Source organism: Adiantum capillus-veneris, chromosome 22 (assembly GCF_014529385.1).
Source record: "Adiantum capillus-veneris isolate H3 chromosome 22, ASM1452938v2, whole genome shotgun sequence".
Classification (NCBI taxonomy): Eukaryota; Viridiplantae; Streptophyta; class Polypodiopsida; order Polypodiales; family Pteridaceae; genus Adiantum; species Adiantum capillus-veneris.
In genome coordinates, this window is record NC_140952.1 from 64260397 (window position 1) to 64280699 (window position 20303).

A 20303-nucleotide genomic window follows, 5' to 3' on the forward strand; every position below is an offset into this window, starting at 1 on the left:
TGTGTGTGAGAGAGAGAGAGAGAGAGAGAGAGTGAGAGTGAGATACACAGACATATATTGTATGGTTAAAATAGCATTGCAATCTACCAATAACAAGCACGCATAAAATATATGCATACAAATTAACATTCATGTATACAAAATACAGCACACATATATAGTATGCATATATAAAATTGCCCCTATTATCTCCAAGATTCTATCAATGCATGAATAAGGGCAGATCTAGTGATTTATCACCTTGTTTGTCTTAGCGTCATCCACTTTTTATCATATTTGTCTTATCTTAAATTGACATCACGAAATTTCCATAAAAACCTATGTTGACCCTAGGGTATATTTCAAACATGTTTATACACAGCTAGTGCATTTGTTTCAAACATTACTTACAAATTTGTAAGGGGATTTGCATTGTATAAGATTTGTACACCTTAAACAAATGCCTAATCACATTGTATAAGATTTGTACACCTTAAACAACATTGATCTCCGCTATCTATATCCACTAGTTACCAAAGCAACCTTTATAAGCACATTTGCATGAATTCTTAGTGTTCGTTTTCTTTCTATGCCATCTTAAGGATAGTATTGCAAATCGTCCACTAAGACACTGACTTGTCTTTTGCTTAATAGAATTATGTTTGCTCTAACTATTTTGTCGTTGAGTCATACTCTTCCCACATAAAACTAAGCCAAATTTTGGGTCCATTTCTACTTTTAAGTTTCTTTTATTTTTGCAAAGACATTTAGAAACTTGAGGAGACAACATACTGGAACAACATATAGGACATTACTTGGTCTATTGCCCAAATCAAATGTCCAAATAAATCTATAATTTATAGTTGTTATTTTGGCTTGGTCACTCTCGGGTAGAGCAATAGAGATACATAGTCAGACCTATCCTTTGATAAACATAATAATCAATGTAGGTATCCCCTCACTTTGGAAGACGCACAACTTCTTTCATTAAATTGTAAATGACTACATGTGAAAGTCCTTTGTAGATGTTGAAATGATACTAATTCTCAAAACACTCTTGACTATGCCCTTGGTACTACCTGCATAGATTATAAATAGAAATGTACTTCGTTAAATGTAAAACATCATCCCTTAGAAGTTGCCATCAGAAGCATGACTATGTCCGCACTACCACACCACTTGATACTTGCTTATCACTCACCTCAGGTAACAGATTCACCAATTTTATGCAATGATCCCGTTTCATTGTAAATTTGTTAGCTTTGACAGCAGTAGTGTAGATTCGTCAATGTATGTAGCACGACCATTGTGTAGAATTGTCGATTTAGGCAACACAATCACACTTCGGATTTATTGGTTAGACAACACACATGCAGAATCATCCGTTTAATCAACATGTCCATTGGTGTACGTCTGTCAATTTAGATTACACTAATTAAAAGGCCATCCTATAAGTAGCTAGCCACCCCTATCGTCAATTTGGTTTTGGTAACAATTGAGGATAAATTGTCTTTCAACCCTGGGAAATGTAATGAAAATGGCAATTTGAATGATTGTATATTTTTTATATAGAATTAATTTTTTTATGATTCAATGAATATTGATACTCTCTACAATTCAAAAAAGGTTGGTTTTCACTCTTGTTTTTCATCCCCAAAAAGCGTTTTCTTTTGGTTTTCTAGAAAAGCATTTACATTTTCCTTTTCTTCAAAGATTTACCACTTGCCGTCAAGGTCGTGGGTCGGAGGGCAGCAGATCCCAACCTTCCATCTACTGTACTTTCTACCGCAGAAACTACATCAGCACCGTCAGATGGCTCCCACGTCAGCAGACGGAATCCAAAGACCATCAACCAATGGTTGGCACCCCAATCAGCAGCCGGAATGCAGCCTGGAGTTGACAGCTCAGTAGCCGGAATCAACCCAGTGCATGATTCACGCTACAGCTGCCACATCAACAAGCGTAATTTGGTGATTGTTAGTCATGTCTGCACTGTGCATGGACAGGCTCTACAATTTCGTCAACACTGCCATATGGCAGCAATCCATTGGCCCCCTTCCCCACGACCTTGACGGTCGGGAATGGTCTGTTGGTGACCATGCCCTTGCAATGCATGCTTCTGCACGGCTCCCGACCTCCGTCGATCGCCATGCAGTCGCCTACATTACAGGGAATGGTCACCAACAGACCATTCCCTACCCCTTCTTTTCCAAATAGCTCTACTCTTTGCTTTTTGTCGAACAGCTCTTGCTTTTTACTTTTTCTCAAAAACCACTTGTCTTTTCCCTTGGCAAAGTGTGTGCTTGGAAAGCATTTGCCTTTTTCTTTTCATCAAAAAGCCCTTGCTTTTTGCTTTTCTCTTTTTCATGAAAAGCACTCCATCTCATATCCTTAGAATTTAGTATGAACAAGAGTGAAGTCTTGCTATTTTTCCATTCCAGCACTGGTCCCATTCAATTTCTGCTTCTTAAATATTGCTTAGTAGATGAGCTATATTGCTAAAGCACAATGGCCATGCAACAAAATCCTTAATGTAGGACCTCTATTGTATCCTTATAAAAAAAGTAAACCAGCAAATTTCTTAGGAAAAAACGATGAATTGAAAAAAATCTCGAAATAAATGATGAAAAAAAAAGCTAATAAATTTTGGCGCCGTCATAGGAAAAACGATGAATTCAAAAAATCCCCTACAAGCACCAACATGTCCCTACAACTGAATGATGCAAATGGGGATCGATGCATGTAAATAATGGGCATGGTGTCACGCGTCACTAACCTTTCATACCAACTTTCTTTTGCTCATGACAACAAATCACCATTAATTTCGGTGCTATGTACACCATGGCGCATGGGTGAGCAAGTAAAAGCATTCAATCTCACATATTCAAACCGGAGTGGTATTGTACCAGTGTTCGGGAAAGGTGTGCCTCAACTTAGCCTTGAGTCGGTTGAAAATCAAGATTAGCCGGTTGCAAATGATGGTAAGGGGAAGAAAACCGGCAAAATACACAAGAAAATAGTCCACCCTATACACAAGAAGATTTAGAAATTTTCTCATATAGGAAAACGGAGTCTTTTTCAATGTTTTTCATACAATGCATAACATCATGAGCTTCTGCTCAACAGGCACCGCATACCTAGCTAGGAACGATTGGGGGCAGGGACCGCCGGTTGGGGGGGGGGGGCGGTTCCCTGCCCCCAATCGTACCTAGCTAGGTATACGGTGCCTCTCTCACAAAAGCTCATGATGTTGAGGTAAGTCACAATGTGGGAATTATTGTGAGAATCTGTCCAAAACTTCTTATGCTAGTGTCACTTGCCTCATGGCATTATATCATCTTTTGTCTCAAGGAACTTTGTTGCAATGCCCACATCATTGAGCCCTCTTGCCACCCTAGTGTCACTTGCCTCATCGCATTCTACCACCATTTGCCTCAAGGAACTTTGTTGCTATGCCCTCATCATTGAGCCCTTTGGCCACCCTAGTGTCACTTGCCACATGGCATTCGATCACCATTTGCCCATTCTCCCTCTCACCCCCAACATCCAAGATCCCTCATTTAAGAGGGAAGGTGAGGGGATCCATGATGAGCAAGTGGGACGCACATCGTGAGGCCACGCTTGATTCTTTTAAAAAGCAAGCGTGGCCCAAAAGTAAACGTGATTGGCAAGTCCCCCAATGCATGTTTATCATTAATAAGAAAATAAAAGAAGCTCCTGAGGTCCCCAAAGAGTTGGTCTAACGGTAAGGCTTTGGCCTCAACCTACGGGTCGTGGGTTCAAATCCCTCATTGGGTCACCTCTAGAGGGACACCTTGTGCTCACTTGGTGTCCATGTTGCTAGGGCTCTTACCATTGGACACTCGAGTGCATCCTCCTCCTAGGGTGGGTCACCCGAGTAGATTCCTAGCTGGTTGCTACGAGTTCTCTCCGTCGTTCCCAGCCTGTGGTGCATCAATTAGGTGGCCATGGTGATGCCTACATGTGGCTCTTGCCCGATGGTACGCGGCCCTTGCCTGACCATGTTTCATGGCTAATATTTGGAAGGGATAAGCACCTTCCCCTGGGGTGCGTCGCAAAAAAAAAAAGAAAAGAAGCCCGTGGGTACATGACCGTGAGAATATATATATATATATAAATAAACAACTCCTGTAAGCATGGTGGCCTCAAGAAGCATGTACAAAGTCATGTAAGTGGACGAGTCAACAATGTCAACCTTCAGAGGCTCGCTTTTCAAAGGAATTTTGAAATCTAGGTTATAACTTATTGATGCGAGATTTTTTCTACGTTCTGAGTGGGAGAGAGAGAGAGAGAGATAGTGTGTTTCATCACCACGCCTTGAGTTCAAACTTCATCTGGCAGATCTTTGGGGGTCCTAGTACAACAGTGGCGCCACTTTACCCCTACTCATGTCAAATCTTTATAGGAGATCTTTACCAGTGAACAGCTTCAATAATGGGCAATCTTACTAATTGAAATAGGTGCCGATCTTGTCTGCTTGGATTAACACAAACTTCAATGTGCTTCCCTGTGTGTGTGTGTGTGTGATCCGTGCACAGAATGGTCATTTTCAGGTCTCCATTCCCGTTCCCATTCCAACTTCCCGTTTCTAATCCCCGTTCCGTGTTTCAAATGTGAGTATCCATACACGGTGTGGCATTTCATGCCCATTGCCGTTCCCCGTTCTGGGTAGCTATTGTGTGTGTGTGTGTGTGCACGTGTGTGATCCGTGAACAATTGTCATTTTCAAGTCTCCATTCCCGTTCCCATTCCAACTTCCCGTTTCTAATCCCTATTCCGTGTTTCAGACGTGAGTATCCATACACGGAGTGGCATTTCATGCCCATTGCCGTTCCCCGTTCTGGGTGGCTAATAGCTATTGTGTGTGTGTGTGTGTGTGTGTGTGTGTGAGAGAGAGTGATCCGCGCACGGAATGGTCATTTTCAAGTCTCCATTCCCGTTCCCATTCCAACTTCCCATTTCTAATCCCCATTCCGTGTTTAAGACATGAGTATCCATACACGGAGTGGCATTTCATGCCCATTTCCGTTCCCCGTTATGGGTAGCTATTGTGTGTGTGTGTGTGTGTGTGTGTGAGAGAGAGAGAGAGAGAGAGAGAGAGAGAGAGAGAGAGAGATCCGTGCACAGAATGGTCATTTTCAAGTCTCCGTTCCCGTTCCCATTCCAACTTCCCATTTCTAATCCAGTTCCGGTTTCGGACGTGAGTATCCATACACAAAGTGGCATTTCATGCTCGTTGCCCTTCCCCGTTCTGGGTAGCTATGGTGTGTGTGTGTGTGTGTGTGTGTGTGTGATCCGTGCATGGAATGGTCGGTCTCCATTCCAACTTCCCGTTTCTAATCCCTGTTCCGTGTTTCAGACGTAAGTATCCATACACGGAGTGGCATTTCATGCCCGTTGCCGTTCCCCATTCTGGGTAGCTATGGTGTGTGTGTGTGTGTGTGTGTGTGTGTGTGTGTGAGAGAGAGAGAGAGAGAGAGAGAGAGAGAGAGACCCTTACCAAGATCAAACCTTCAAAAATCTACCACCTTTACGTAGATAAAACCTTACCACAATCGCGCAGATAGGGTGTGTAAAGCACACCACAGGTGCCATGGTTCAAGTGTGGAGTCGGAGTCTACACAGGATTTCAGGAGGCCTAGGTGGCCACAAGGGTGTGTGGCCAAGCTAACTATAAATTTAGGCACGCTCTGTGAACAGCCTGTCTATATAAAGGGGACTCCTATGGTTTGATGGTGAGCTTATGTCAATGTAAGAGCTCTTCACGAGAGGCTACGACACCTTCAGCACAGTATTAATCAATGTTATTGCAAACATATACAAAACTGGCACACACACACACACAGCCTTCCTTTAGTAACGTTCTGAGCAAAAAGAAGAGAAATTGTATGCTCCTCATGCTGATTAAAAACTATCTTGCCAATGCAAATCAAGTGCTCTTAGGTAATGTATACACTGGTTATCAGTAATGCATAACTGGTGTAGCTATGCGAAAACGGCATAGTTAGAAGACTTGTTAAGACAAATGACTGGCGCGCGTGTGACCATGCAAGAGACAATTATTTCAAAAACTGACTGATAACTATGCATCACGTGATCACTGTACCACTAGAACACAGGAACTCGAACCTCATAAGAATGCTTAAATACTTTGCAATCTCGCCTTATCTGAAGCATACCTTTCTGGCTTGAATTAGCATTTGTCATTGGTATTTCATCACCGAAACGTTTGTTACAATGACTAATGTGAGATACACTTCGCAACGTAGAGCCAGACTACATGATTGTTATCGATCCAATTCTTACAAAGTCCACAATATACAATTGCAACCTTCTCCCTGCAAACATCTGACACAAGTTAGAACGCAAGGTTACAACAAGCGCGTGAAGTGTCTGAACATTAGAATTCTTCTTAAACACAATAAATCATAGCAACGTCAACTTCCTGTATGAAAAGTCTCTATATAGGTGAAGAGACCTAAAAGGCCCTGCCCACACGGGATGCCCAAGAAGGGTTGGGGATATACATGCGCTTGCTAAACCGGGTAAAGAGGTCCAACAGTGACCCATGTGTAGTGGATGAACGACATTTGGCGGAATAGAACGTGCCAAATTCCGTTACACACTCCAAAAGATTCAGCATTATCAAGAACACCATACGCAGGTCACATAATATACATGTTGGCCTCTAGAAGGCAGCTTACAACCAGAACAGTCTTATAGTTCTCCTTTGAACACCAGAACCAGAACAACCTTTACTTCCCATTTGCAACAACCAGCTCATCTGTCTCATCCTCATTCACTACATCCACAAACACTGCTAGCTCATCATCTGTAATGTTGAACTTCTCACCAATAGCCTTCAGTAGCTGAAAGACTTCATACATTGTAGGCCGTTCCTTTGGGTTTCGTGCCACGCATGCACATGCAATCCTCAAGAACTGATTCAGCTCATTATCATAGCCTCCCCCTTTGAGTGACATGTCCAAAGCTTCCTCCACCCGGCCATGACTCGCCAGAAATGAGACCCATTCTGATAGATTTCCTTTAAACCCACCATCTGTGCATACATCATTAGGTTTCTGCCCAGTCACAAGCTCTAGAAGAACCACACCAAAACTAAAAACATCCACCTTCACGGTCGCAACCAGCGTTCGAGTATACTCAGGAGCTACATAACCCAAATCCCCAAAATCACCATTCACAACAGTGCTAACATGAGTGTCGACAGGATTCATGAGCCGGGCAAGCCCAAAATCTGTTATTCTTGGCTCATACTCTTCGTCCAGAAGTATGCTGTTAGAGCTGATGTTGCGATGTATGATGCGAGGGTTGCAACTATGGTGCAACCAAGCGAGCCCACGTGCAGCCCCTATGCCTATCTTAAGGCGGGTGATCCAATCAAGCTTGGCATCTTCATGTGCATCATGAAGGCACTCTCTAAGAGTACCCATTACCATATGTTTGTACACTAAAAGCTTCTCCTCCGAACCTGCACAACAGAAGCCCAAGAGGGGAACAAGGTTTCTATGTCTCACCCTCCCCAAAGTCTCCATCTCTGCTTGAAATCCCTTCTCTGACTGTGATGACCGCCGCAGCCGCTTGACCGCCAGTACGGACCCATCGGGTAAAACGCCCTTGTAAACTGTGCCTGTCCATCCTTCTCCTATTATGTTATCTTTGCTGAAATCATTAGTAGCTGCCATGAGGTCGGAAAACTTGAGCTTTTTCACAGGCACCTCAAACAAGGATACAATCACCGACTTAGGAGCACGGATACGCTTTGCCCACTTATGCTCATCCTTTGCGAGAGCAATTTCCATCTTGCGGCCTTGGAAGAGGAAGCACCAAACACCAGTTGCGCATAGACAGGCAACAACGGCTGCCACTGCAACTATGATACCCACAATCAAGGCTATGTTGCGCTTTGAAGAGCACGACTTGCTCACTGGGGGGCCACATAAGCCAGGGTTATCACTAAAATCAGAAGCCGAACGGTTAGCAAACCCGGATGGGATCGGTCCAGTGAGCAAATTCGATGACACATCAATGCTCGATAGTTTGGGCAAAACGCTGATTCCACCAGGCAGCTCACCCGAAAGCTTGTTATGCTTCAGGCTTAGAGATTGAAGATACTGGCAATCCTCCAGAGTGAAAGGTATGCTTCCTGAGAAGCTATTCTGAGAAAGATCAAGGGAAGTAACATAAGGAACCTGCTTGCAGAGATCGTTGGGTATGGACCCCGTGAAGCCATTCTGTGACAAGTCGAGGTTCTGAAGCGCTCTACATTGAGTCAGCCCAGAGGGGAAGGCCCCCTCAAGCCCTGCATTTTGAAGCTTTATTGCCAAGACCTTGTTCTCCCCGGTATTCCAGCAAGAGACGCCAATGAAGTTGCAGACAGACCCTGCCGACGAATTGCCAAATATCCAATTGGACAGATGATTGGTGGGATCTTTCACAGACTTCTTGAATTCTTGCAAGCATGGAGAATCATCCTCTGCGAGAGTTTGTCTAAGGACAGAAAGCACAAGAATGCAGAGAAAAGGGCCAGCAGAGCCGCAACCCATCGCGTTTTCTCACAATTCCAACACAGATGCGCAGATCAGCGCAAGTAAGGCCCTTCCAATGAAGCAGAGCCGCGCTCTTCTTCTAAGGGATTTGTGAAAGAGCTGTGTGGATCGACTAGGAAGGAGGAAGAGGTACAGAAAGGAGGTGAAAAAGTACCTCAGACACCCTCCGCCATCGCCAGGGCTGGAAGCTCTACAGGGAAAGAACCTTAAAAGGAGGAGGGCAAGCCAACAACGAGTCAAACTCTGCAGACCTTTCCTCAAGGACCTCAACTTTCAAGGCCATTTGGCTTGGTATATTTTATTGCATTCAAACTTTATCGTTATTTTCACCTTCTTGTAACTTGGAATTTTGGTGCCCACCTTCAAGAGTTAGTGCTACCCACAGTTTCATTATGGAATTTTAGTGTCACGCCGCACACCCCCAAGCATGGCTTGGGAAAATGATTTTATGGAGTTGGCTTCAGGGCGGGTTTAGATGAGGCGGCAGTAGATTTGCTTGCGCTCTGCTCATTCACAAGAGACGGTGGAAAATACACATTCAAACGCTGGCAATGTAAGCTGCAACCAATGGCCCATAAATGGATGGTAAGATACCCTGCTCTAGAGGTGATGTGCCATGCGCACACCCTGCACCACACATTTTGCATTGCACACAAGCCCAGTAGTGTTGTTCTTTCGGGGGGGGGGGGGGGGGGGGGGGAACTAAGAGGTGGGTTCGGAAGCTCTTATGCTCTTTTTCGCCCAATGAGTTGAGCCATTGTGGACAAGCACTCTTTGTCGCCACCTCGTCTTAACCTAGCCTTAGATCCTTGCCACCCTTTATAAGAAGGTGAAAACCATATTTGAGAAGGAAAACTTAAAATTTGCTTAATAATATCATGCATTTCACAACAACTGAGTTCGACGAACATTTTACACGTCCCTCGCCGTTTATTACAGGCTAAAATGTGAGTTTCTCTTTAAAACATACGCTTGGGTTTTTGTTTTTCCAGCATTTCTTACGTGATTCTTACCATAAGCTTCTAGCTTAGCTGCTTCCAAGTCTGGAGAAGGATAGTTTTTCCATTTGTTTTTCATATTTTGGCCTGCTTTAAGTCCTGCTTAGTAAGCTTCCAAGGCGGCATTATTAGGCTCAAAAATTTTATCAACCAGAATTGATCCTCCAGATTTCACGGTTGTTTCCTTGATTTCTCTTTCAGTTTCTTCCAACTTTTCCTGGAATAGCTTTTTTGCTTTCTCCTCGATTTCAATCCGTTGTTTTTGTTTTCTTATCTCATACCTTTTGCTTCTGCTTCTTTTGATTGTTTGAGAGGAAACTTTCGTATTTTCCGAATCATCAGAGGAGTTGTGTTTCTTTTTCTTGGCATGAGCTCTAGTGATTACCTTGATTGGAACAATCGGTTCACTCTCTGACGAGCTACTAGGTATCACTTGGACTACGTTTATGAGTGTTTTACCCGTGTTTAAAGTTTTAGGACAATCTTTTGAAGAGTGTCCTCCCTTTTTGCAACATTGTTTGCAATAGGCTTCAATTGGTTTGAGGTTTTTGTCAGGCTCTGGACATTCATTTTTCCAATGATCATCTGCACCACAGTTGTGACAATTTCCTGTTCTTGGCTTAATCATGGGTCGTACCATAGGAGGTATGACACCTTGATTAGCTACATAATACATTGGTGCAAGCTCTGATGGAGCATAAGTCACAGTTTCTTCCATGGGTGGTGGATGTGAATTATATCATTCTCCTTCTACCATTACTGTAGATGGACTAGGCTCCGCATAGGGTGTAACAGGCACTAATGCTTGTTCATCTATGACTCCTTCTGAGTGCATGTACTTTACAGGCACTACATTATGTCCTGGATAAGGAGGTTGTTGACCCAACACAGGTTGAGGTCTTTCCATACCCATAAGTGGTCTTTGAGCTTGGGCCATATTAGGCTGATACCTGTACACGGGTTGTCCTTGTGGTCTCAAGGGCACATACTGAACATTCCCATCATACTTTGGTCTAAAGTAGCACTCGTGGGTCTCATGGTTGATCCATTTACACTCACTTGCACACCATTTTTGTGGCTTCATTGGTTGTCTCTGTTGAGGTATCCCTTGTCCTGGTCCCCTCATAGGTGCTTTTTGCATGTTGTTCATCATGTCGTTCATCTTTTTAAGCATGTCTTCTATGGCTAAAAGTGGTGCTACAGCAGCCGTTCCCACTTGTGCTGGTTTTGTGGATATTGTTTTCTAACTTTGATTATCCTTAGGGACATCTTCTTCGTTGAAAATTTCGCAATTGTCTCATAAGTCAATAGCATCTGACACACACGCTTCTAGGGTTGTATGCTTCTTGCTATAGAGTATAGAATGAAGTTCTTTGTTTAGCATTCCCTCTAGAAACAATGATACCAATCGTTCTTCTACAGGTATCTCTAGCTCTAGGCATCTGGCAATGTATTGCTTCATTCGAGTTGCACAATCCCTAACAGACTCACCATGTTTCTGTTTAAAGCTGTAGATTTGAGCTACCGTATTATGTTTGATCCACGTTTTGGAACAAGCAGCTACAAATCCTTGAGCTAAAGTGTTCAAGTCCATGATTGAACTTGGTGGAATGTTTTGGAACCATGTCAATTCTTTTCCTTCTAATGTCATTCCAAACCCCTCGAATTGAGTATGGAAATCGAATATACGCTCTGCTCTTAGCACTTGCTTAAAGCTTGCTAAGTGGTCGTATGGATCCCCTAATCCACTATATTTTTTGATCCATTTCTGAAAATCAGCTGGTCTGACACGTCTGTTTGGTTCAACTCCCGGTCTCCTGGTAGTTGGTCATGTTCCTAGTCCTTCAAACCAGTCTGTTGGAAATAGTGACTCATGTAGCCCTGGACTGGCCTTAGTGTCACCCAGTTTTCTACGTGATAAGGTGGTTTCTGGTTTCTTCACATTACTCTCAGATGATCTCTCACGATGTTCATCTCTTGGAATTGTTTCTATTCCTTGTCCCAATATCCAATCCCTTATGGAATACCCTTGGTATTTGGTTTGTTCTAACTCCTCAAGAGTCATCATAACAAAGTTGTTGTTATAACAATCCCTAAACAGGTAGGTTGGTAGGTCTGCAGATCCCTTATCTTTGATCTTGAAGATATAGATGATCTTCATGGCCATTAGTTGTCCTGGCTTGGCATGCGAAGTCCATATGAGATCTTTTATATTTCTATCCTCCCAGCAGTAGACTCCGATCCTAGGATTATCCGTACTAAGCCGTTTCAAAGGCTTCAGATCTACTTGATCGTATTCCTCAAACTCTAAAGTTGGTTGTCCTTCTTTTGCTGACATACATGGGATTATGGTGTTTACTTCTAACCCCCATTTATCTACCACATCAAGGTCTTCAACTTGTACATATTGAGTTCCGTTTCTGTCCATGTATATTTTTCCTTGTTTGTTTGCCCTAATCTCTTCTTCGAACTCAATACCATGATCATCAATGCAAATAGCATACTCCTCGTTAGGGTCCAAGTAAACCTAGACTCCATGGCGGTTAGTCTTGTAAAAAGATAGTATATGCTTATAGCGCATTGTCGTTCCGATTTTCGAGCGAGTCGAGTAAGAAGACATATCAGATGTTGAATCTGAAAAAGTGTCTAAGGCTTCTTCAAGAATTGTGTGCAAGGAATTGCCTTGATTCACGCTTTCTTCGGTGGATACTCTATTGGAGGTTTCTCCGAGTATACCCTGAGTTCCTAGTACACGACCAGATCTAAGGTTCATAAAGACTTATGAAGCCCTGGTTAGAGTACTTACCTTTGGATTGACTTGCCGTCAATTTCCACTTGATTCGATTGCAACTTTCTGTCAAGCCACTGATTCCTCGTATGCAACCTGACTCCTGTACAAATTTGATCAAGTTAGATATTCTTCTATAAAGACAGTAGAGATTTTTGCTAACTCTTGTGATTGGTCTTTGTGTATCACTTCAAATCGAGCTATGTGAGTCAAAATTTTGACTTTCAGATTCGACTTTAGCAAAAATCAAAGGTTTTAATTTGCAACCTGGAAACTGAGTGAGCATGTACCAATTTTGATCCGATTGAACCCAATATTGCCCAGTGGCTTTATATTATGTTGATCTAACACTGTACAAGTTCAAAAGTCAAAATTGATGTCTCTGGATAATAGTAGTAAATAATCGTAATTATTTACTTTTGCTAGATTTTTGCACTTTTTGGATTGGTTTGGCAAGTATACAACTTGTTAAAGTCCCTGGACAAGTTTCAACAAGTTTGGACAAAATATGATCAAGTTTATCAACTGTTTTGTGTCCGCAGACTCTGATTTCAAGAATCTGGCTTAAGTCTCACTTTTGTGGTCCAAATTTCATCAAAATGGATTTGTATGGTCTACTTGATATGCTTGACCTTGTGGTATTTCCAAATTTGCAAAATTTCCAAGTTTTGAAGCAGATATAAATAATCACGATTATTTACTCTAGCTAAATTTTTGTAACTTTTTGCCCCAACTTTGACACAGATTGTTAAGTACCTTAAGTTAAGGTCCCTAGCCAAGTTTCAAGAAGTTTGGACAATTTTTGGTCAAATGGTCATCAATTTTCTGTCCGCAGACTAACTTTGCAAATTTGATCACAATTTTCAATCCATTGATCCAAATCTTATCAATTTTGGTTTGTGGGCTAATTACAACATGGTCAAACTAGTGGTATGCTGACTTGGTCAAAAAAGTTGAAAAATGGCTCAGATGTAAATAATCACGATTATTTACTACTGACAACTTTTTGCATCTTTTTGGTCAACTGAGCATGTACACATGTTTATCACATCAATATAAGCCTATGGATCAATTTTCATCAAGTTTGGACAAATTTTTCCCAGATTTACACTCAAGATTTAAAAAGTCAGTACAAACTTTAGTTTTTACCCAAGTTTTGGCCAGTTTAGTGATCCAAATCTTTTGGGCCTTCACAAAAGTTGTTTGTACACATACAATGAGTCAATGGTATGAACCTTGGTCAATTTAGAGCAGAAAGCTAATAATCACGATTATTAACTTCAGACTTGAAATGAACGCTTTTTTGCAATTTTTTCAAAGACAGTCTTTACATGAGCTATTTTAAGCCTATGAAGCAAGTCAAAACTTAATTTGGCCTAAAATGTCCAAAAAAAGTAAATAATCTGAGTTTTGACCAACTCTTGAAATTTTTACCTCAAAGTGTGTTTGAGCTTACCAACAGGTTCAGACAACTTTTAAGCTTACTCTCTAGTCGGATTGAGTAGTTTCGAGTCTTTCGGGCTATTTCTGACCATAGACCTAAAATTCTGCAACTTCAAAGAACACTCACACTTGGTTCTTTCAGAGAGAGCAATGTTCTGAAATCCACCTCGGATTCTACTTACCTTACTCCTAAATTCTCATGCAAGGGGGTTGTGGAAAGTGTCCACAAACACTCGTTTTCTTGTCTTTTATGTTCTTCAGAGTCTTGATCTTAAGACTTGTCTCGTCTATTAACATTCTCCAAATCCTACAATCCTACAATCCTTAAGGCACTCGACAAGTACGATTGCTTCCAAGCTACCTCTACATAGCAAAAGACGATAAACCTTAAGCTATGCGGTTTCTAAAAGAAAGTTTTAAACTCTAGGCGAACCTAAAGGGAGTTAAAGGATAACTTCACAAGACGCTCATGTTTTTCTCTAATTTAGGTCTCTTCGATCCCCGACAGTGGCCCCAAATGTGGGATGCATGTCTAACCTCACCATCCTATCTTATTGCAGTATTAGCGAGAACCACGATTAATTTATCAAACCATGGGAGGAAGCTGACTCGGCTAGTGCATAGAGGCTACAAGAGGGTGTCAATCTCTGGAAAAACAACTAACAACTTGCATCTCACTCAAGTTACACTCAAGTGACTGAAATCACCAAAAGCCAATCACTCATCGGCAAACAAATCACATCCGTTACAACATCAAATGACATTCAAACGTAACGAAACTTCTAGGACAAGTTTATAAGACCTAAGCACACATGCCTATGGTCTCAAACCCCACTTTAGGTCAAGTTCAAAAATCGCGATTATTAACAGCAGTGGATTTTTGACCTAGTCGTTTTTGACCCAAGGTGCATCTAAATGCTTAGCAATGATGCCCCAATACCCCGCCTATGCTTAGTTTTTTATTTGAACTTGTAAATTCCTAGTTATGATGAAATTAGGCCACGGGTCAGCGACGCCAAAAGCTACGAATTACTGTGGACTGCTTACGTCAATGCATAGAGCTCTTACCTGCTGTTGCAATGCAACAAACACGACTGCAATGTGACAACCGGGGAGGGAGTAGGAAGCGTGCGAAGGAGAGGAGTGAGCGTTGTTAGCTCACGCTGTGAATTTCATTATCCAAAAACTTATAAAAGCCTTACAAAACTTGGCTTTTATACCTTAGCCAAGGTTTTTGGGTGGTCAAAACTAATAATCTGGAGTTCTACCAAAGCTGGGTAATGACAGATTGATACAATCTAGAAGCTTGTAGCCCCGGCTCACTAATTACAGAGGTTATCTGAGAAAATAGGAGTTACAATATTCTCGATTTATCAAAATAATAAGTGTTTTACAAAGAGAACTCCGAAAAATGGTATCTGTGTTACCTTGCTGCTAACATCAAACAACGATCGGACGGCCCAGATTGCACCCTCCTCGCAACACCTAATGTGGGTCATTGATCCCACCTCCCTACGGAGGTGTCAATTAGTGATGAGGGGCCGCTATGACGAACACACACACATGACCTCTCTCTCTCTATCTATCTCTATCTATTCTGCCTCTAAAATTGGGGGCTATCCACTTTTTCCATTGCACCACTTGCTTAAATGGTGTAGTTGCTAGCATCTTCAACCTTACTTTCTTCCCTTCCTGTAAGCTAGCTGCATATCTATTGTTGTGATCCCTCTTTTTTGCATTTTTGGTCTTTTCAAAAATAGTTTTGAAGACATGTTTATCTCAAGGGTTTGCTAAGAATTTCTTGTACTTTGACTTCGATCATTTTTGGATTGCCCAAAGGGCAAAGGCTATAGAGATGCCTTCTCTTTTTGCTGACTAAAATAGAAAAAAAAACTAGAGTTGTATTTTCAAGCATTTTTTTATAAGCCAAAAATGTTGATTGGTTGAAATAAGAAAGTAGGCACTCATTTAAATGTAAATCTAATGATGGACTTGTCTTGAGTTTTATTATTGTTTTCTTTTCACCAGAAAAGGGCGTAAAGTTTTATTTTCATCACTCATCACTAGGAGTGTGGTTTTATTGGCTCTAGCTCTACGAGCAACATTAATGAGTCATGCATAGTGCAATGATAACTATAATCTCACATGAGCCCCACAATGCTTGCTATCCCCTGCACATTCTACTCTCGTGAACCTCTCGTGAACATCACAAATGCAACCGACCCATTGTGCAGGCCTTGATCTACACTAACCTATGCATGTCATGCCAACCTCTAGTTGCCTGTGTTTTTGCTCTGCAGGAAAATCACAGTCTCCAATATATGTTGAATGCCCTGCACCATCAACCTGCCCTCAAGCCTCATGCTCTTGGATGGTAACTGTAGCATACATGAGCTACCTTAGCTTGCCTGCACTACTTTGGAGATTGTATGTATGATTTGACCCTCTTGTCAGGCTTCCCCCTTATTTTGAACCTGCTTCGGTCTCTAATAGGGGCATGACGTTTGGCCACCAGATCTCCTTGATCCGACTTATATGCTACTGACCATTGGAGCACAGTGCTTTTGGTTATTTTCTTCTTGTCTATGATGATGCATATGCCGAGTACATTTGTGGACCTGCAATGCAGACAAGACTAGTCAACAGCTTACCAATAAAATAGGATGAGCATCGAAGTGATGGCATATTGCCTTCGGCCAAGGGAAGAGGTAGGCACAGGTGTATCTCTTGTATAAGGAGTTTTAGATCTCTATTTCTCTTGCTCACATGACCAATCTACAGGTAGGGCTACATCCTTGACATGCACAAAGCTTCTCAAGCGATGACGAATGGAGCATAAGGGGATGTTCAAAAAAAGGGGGGGGGGGGATCATGCAAGAGAATCTGTATTGAACGTAAGGGGTTTGCATTAAAGTGACGCAAATTAGCACATCTTGAACTTCATGCAGACACTTGTGCCTCTTCAACATTCATTATTGTCTCCTCTTCTGCAGCCTATTACAGATGCAGTCAAGGTTATGTCGCTTCACTCAAGACTGTTTTGAACACTTTGAAGGACGTGGTTTTGCAGAGGGGCTAAGCTTGTATTTAATATTTGCAACACTTCAAGGAGAGTTCATTGCTTTCGTGCCAGTAGTGTTCCTTGTAAGTCTAGAACCATCCATGGCGTTGTCCTTACATTTCCTATCTTGATAAGTGCTTCTGATTATGTGAATGTAATTTATTCTTTCTGCAACTGCTGCTTGATGACATCTAATCTCAACAGAGGAGCCCTTCTCCAGAAATGCGTCTCCTACAAGGGATGTTTTTGCACGACGATAAGCTGATGATGAAACACACGATTATTGATGTGTGTTGATGCACGATGGCAAGCTGCTCACGTTGTCAATGAGTCTGCTAAAGTCTTCATTCTTGCTTGTTGGAAATTGTTGATCATACTTGCTAAATCACGACACTGCTGAACTATTGATCCTTGCTCGCTAGAGAGAGAGAGAGAGAGAGAGAGAGAGAGAGAGAGAGAGAGAGAGAGAGAGAGAGAGAGAGAGAGAGAGAGAGAGAGAGAGAGAGAGAGAGAGAGAGAGAGAGAGAGCATTTTTGTATTGATGGGGAGAATCATTGGGTAGGCCAACAAGAAAGGACTTCAGAGAGAGGTGGACGAGCAACAGAGGATTCGGACAAGCGAGAGGAGAAGGGAGTCCATGCTTGGCAGCTTGTGCAGGGTAGGGGCAGGCCAGTAGCTTTCAGTGAGCAGGTTGTATTGATCACACTTTACCAAGGGCCTCTCTCTCTCTCTCTCTCTCTCTCTCTCTCTCTCTCTCTCTCTCTCTCTCTCTCTCTCTCTCTCTCTCTCTCTCTCTCTCCCCCAGAGCGAGGCCGGGTTCTTTGATGGTTTGGTGGAGTATGTCACATCAGGGCTAGTTGTTGCCATGGCGTTGTGCAAAAATTGTGTGGTTCTAACAGGGTGCAAGATGCTTGGGGCTATGAAGCCTACCCACTCAGCTACTGGTACGATCATGGTGATTTTGTTGTTGATGTTAGAAGGAATGTCATTCATGAAAGTGCCCAAAGGGAGATTGCTTTGTGGTTCCTCGAGGAAATAACCGAGTGATGCAACAACTTGCACAGGTGGATTTATCACGGAAGCCAAATTCTAATTCCCATATCAGCCTATCAATTAGTGCTTACACTGCTTATCACTATTGCTCTCTCTCTCTCTCTCTCTCTCTCTCTCTCTCTCTCTCTCTCTCTCTCTCACACACACACACACACACACACACACACACACACACACACACACACACACACATGGCCGATTATAGCATGTTGCTATTTCCCTGGTATAATTTTGCTGGAATTGTTGGCCTGGGGTACCTTTAGTGAATAACTCACTTAAATTCACTAGGCACTGTATATACTGGTACTAGTAGTGGTACTGATAGAAATCAAGAGAGTGAGAATTGCAGGGATTACTCCTGGTACTACTGGATTATATTGGTACTGACACTGACACTATACACTACTGATATTGATACTGCTATACTAGTAGTGGTAGTTCTAATGTACTGATACTGTATATACTACTACTGATACTAGTACTAACTGATACACATGGACGATACTATTACTAGTACTAGTACACACATACACATACGTGGCTCATTATTGCCTGTTGCCATTTCCCTGGTATATTTCGCTAAAATTGTTGGCCTGGGGTACCTTTGATACTGACTAGTACTACTGATTGGACTATACTGGTACTGGTAATGGTACTATTCACTACTGATATTGATACTGCTATACTAGTACTGGTACTAACTGGTTGTATTGGTACTACTGTATATACTAGATCTGGTATACACACATATGGCTGGTTATTGCGTGTTTCCAATTCCTGGTATAATTCGCTAAAACTATTGGCTTGGGGTACCTTTGGTACCGACTGGTACTACTGGACTATATTGGTACTGGTAATGGCACTATACACTACTGATACTGACACTGCTATACTGATATACTTGTACTGATAGTACTTGTTGTATTGGTACTAGTACTTAATTGTACTACTGGACTATACTAATATTGGTACTGGTACACACAAACACACACACACACACTCCTATGACTGGTTTTTACGTGCTGCCATTTCCCTGGTATAATTCACTGGGATTATTGGCGTGGAGTACCTTTGGGGAATAATTGGCTTAAATTCACTAGAAAATATTTTTTCAGGTGGTACCTAATCCGTAGTTATTAAAGGGTTTATGGGTGGGCTTGTAAATGATGTCTTCTTCTTCTACTTAATAGCAAGGTGGCTCCCTCCTAACGGGTTTGTAATAATGCACCCTTAGCTCTCTCTCTCTCTCTCTCTCTCTCTCTCTCTCTCTCTCTCTCTCTCTCTCTTCCCCCCTCTTTCTCTCTCTGTACATGAGGGTGATGTTACACCATCCCCCTCTTGAAGCCGGGCCCGCCATACGGCTAAGAGAAAGGTGGCCACTTGCTCCAAACCCTATAAAAAGGTGAGCTTTATATGCTCACTTAGCTTTGGTGGTGTGTGTATTTGGGAGAAGTGTCTGTACATTAGGACTATGAGGATTTTACCTGCAAAGGGGTAATGTTAAGTGTCGGTTGTAAGAGAGAGAATTTAAAGAACATCAAAATAGTTGAGGAACGGTGTACGCGTATGTCGCACGTGTCAATGCAAGGAACTTGTCGATACACCGTGTGCGAGCCACAAATGGCTCCAAGCACACAACAAGCCTAAACTAGTAAGCTCAAAGAAGGCGATGGTGTGTCACTCACCGCTCTACGCTTGCTTCGTGGAGGAGTCCTCACCGCGAAGAAGAAGGAGCCGCCGCTTCGCAGTGCTCAACCGCTTCGCCGCCGTCGTGCCTTCGTAATGCTCGATCGCCCACACACACACACACTCTCTCTCTCTCTCTCTCTCTCTCTCACATACACACACACACACACACACACACACAAGGAGGTGAAGAAAAAGAAGATGGAGATGGAGATGGAGCAAGAGCACTCTTCTATCGCACAAATGAGAGAATGAGTGAATTTTAGGTTTAGTTGGATTTTATATGAGCTCGCCCCATTCACACTTGGCCGCCCATGCTTAGCCAACTAATCCCTTGAATGTTCCAGTTAGAGTGCGCCTCTCATCGGCGATCACTCTTACCCTTTTCCTATTGGACCGACAAGCCCGGTACCTGACTCTACCAAATAAATAATACAATGTCCGCCATAGGTTACAAAGTCCGTCGTAGGTGATAGGGTGTCCGTGAGCCGTGAGGGTTAACATGCCCCCCTTCCTGATGTAGATTCCGTCCTCGGAAGCTATTGAGTTGAAGCTCGTTCATCAAGGTGGAAGAGCATTTGAGATGAATGTCCTTAGCCTTCTTCAGTCACTGCAAAATCAAACAACATTGGCACAGTAATTGCATTCTCATAAGCGATTAAAATCTATATGCAGTTTGAGGCAGACAAATTGATTGGTAATAG

At 42.4% G+C, this 20303-nt stretch overlaps 1 pseudogene; it reads right to left on the reverse strand.

Annotated features, from left to right (window-relative positions):
• Nucleotides 1–6379: 6379 nt before the first annotated feature.
• LOC147429485 (probably inactive leucine-rich repeat receptor-like protein kinase At5g48380 pseudogene) lies at nt 6380–8827 on the reverse strand (annotated as a pseudogene).
• Nucleotides 8828–20303: the final 11476 nt, after the last annotated feature.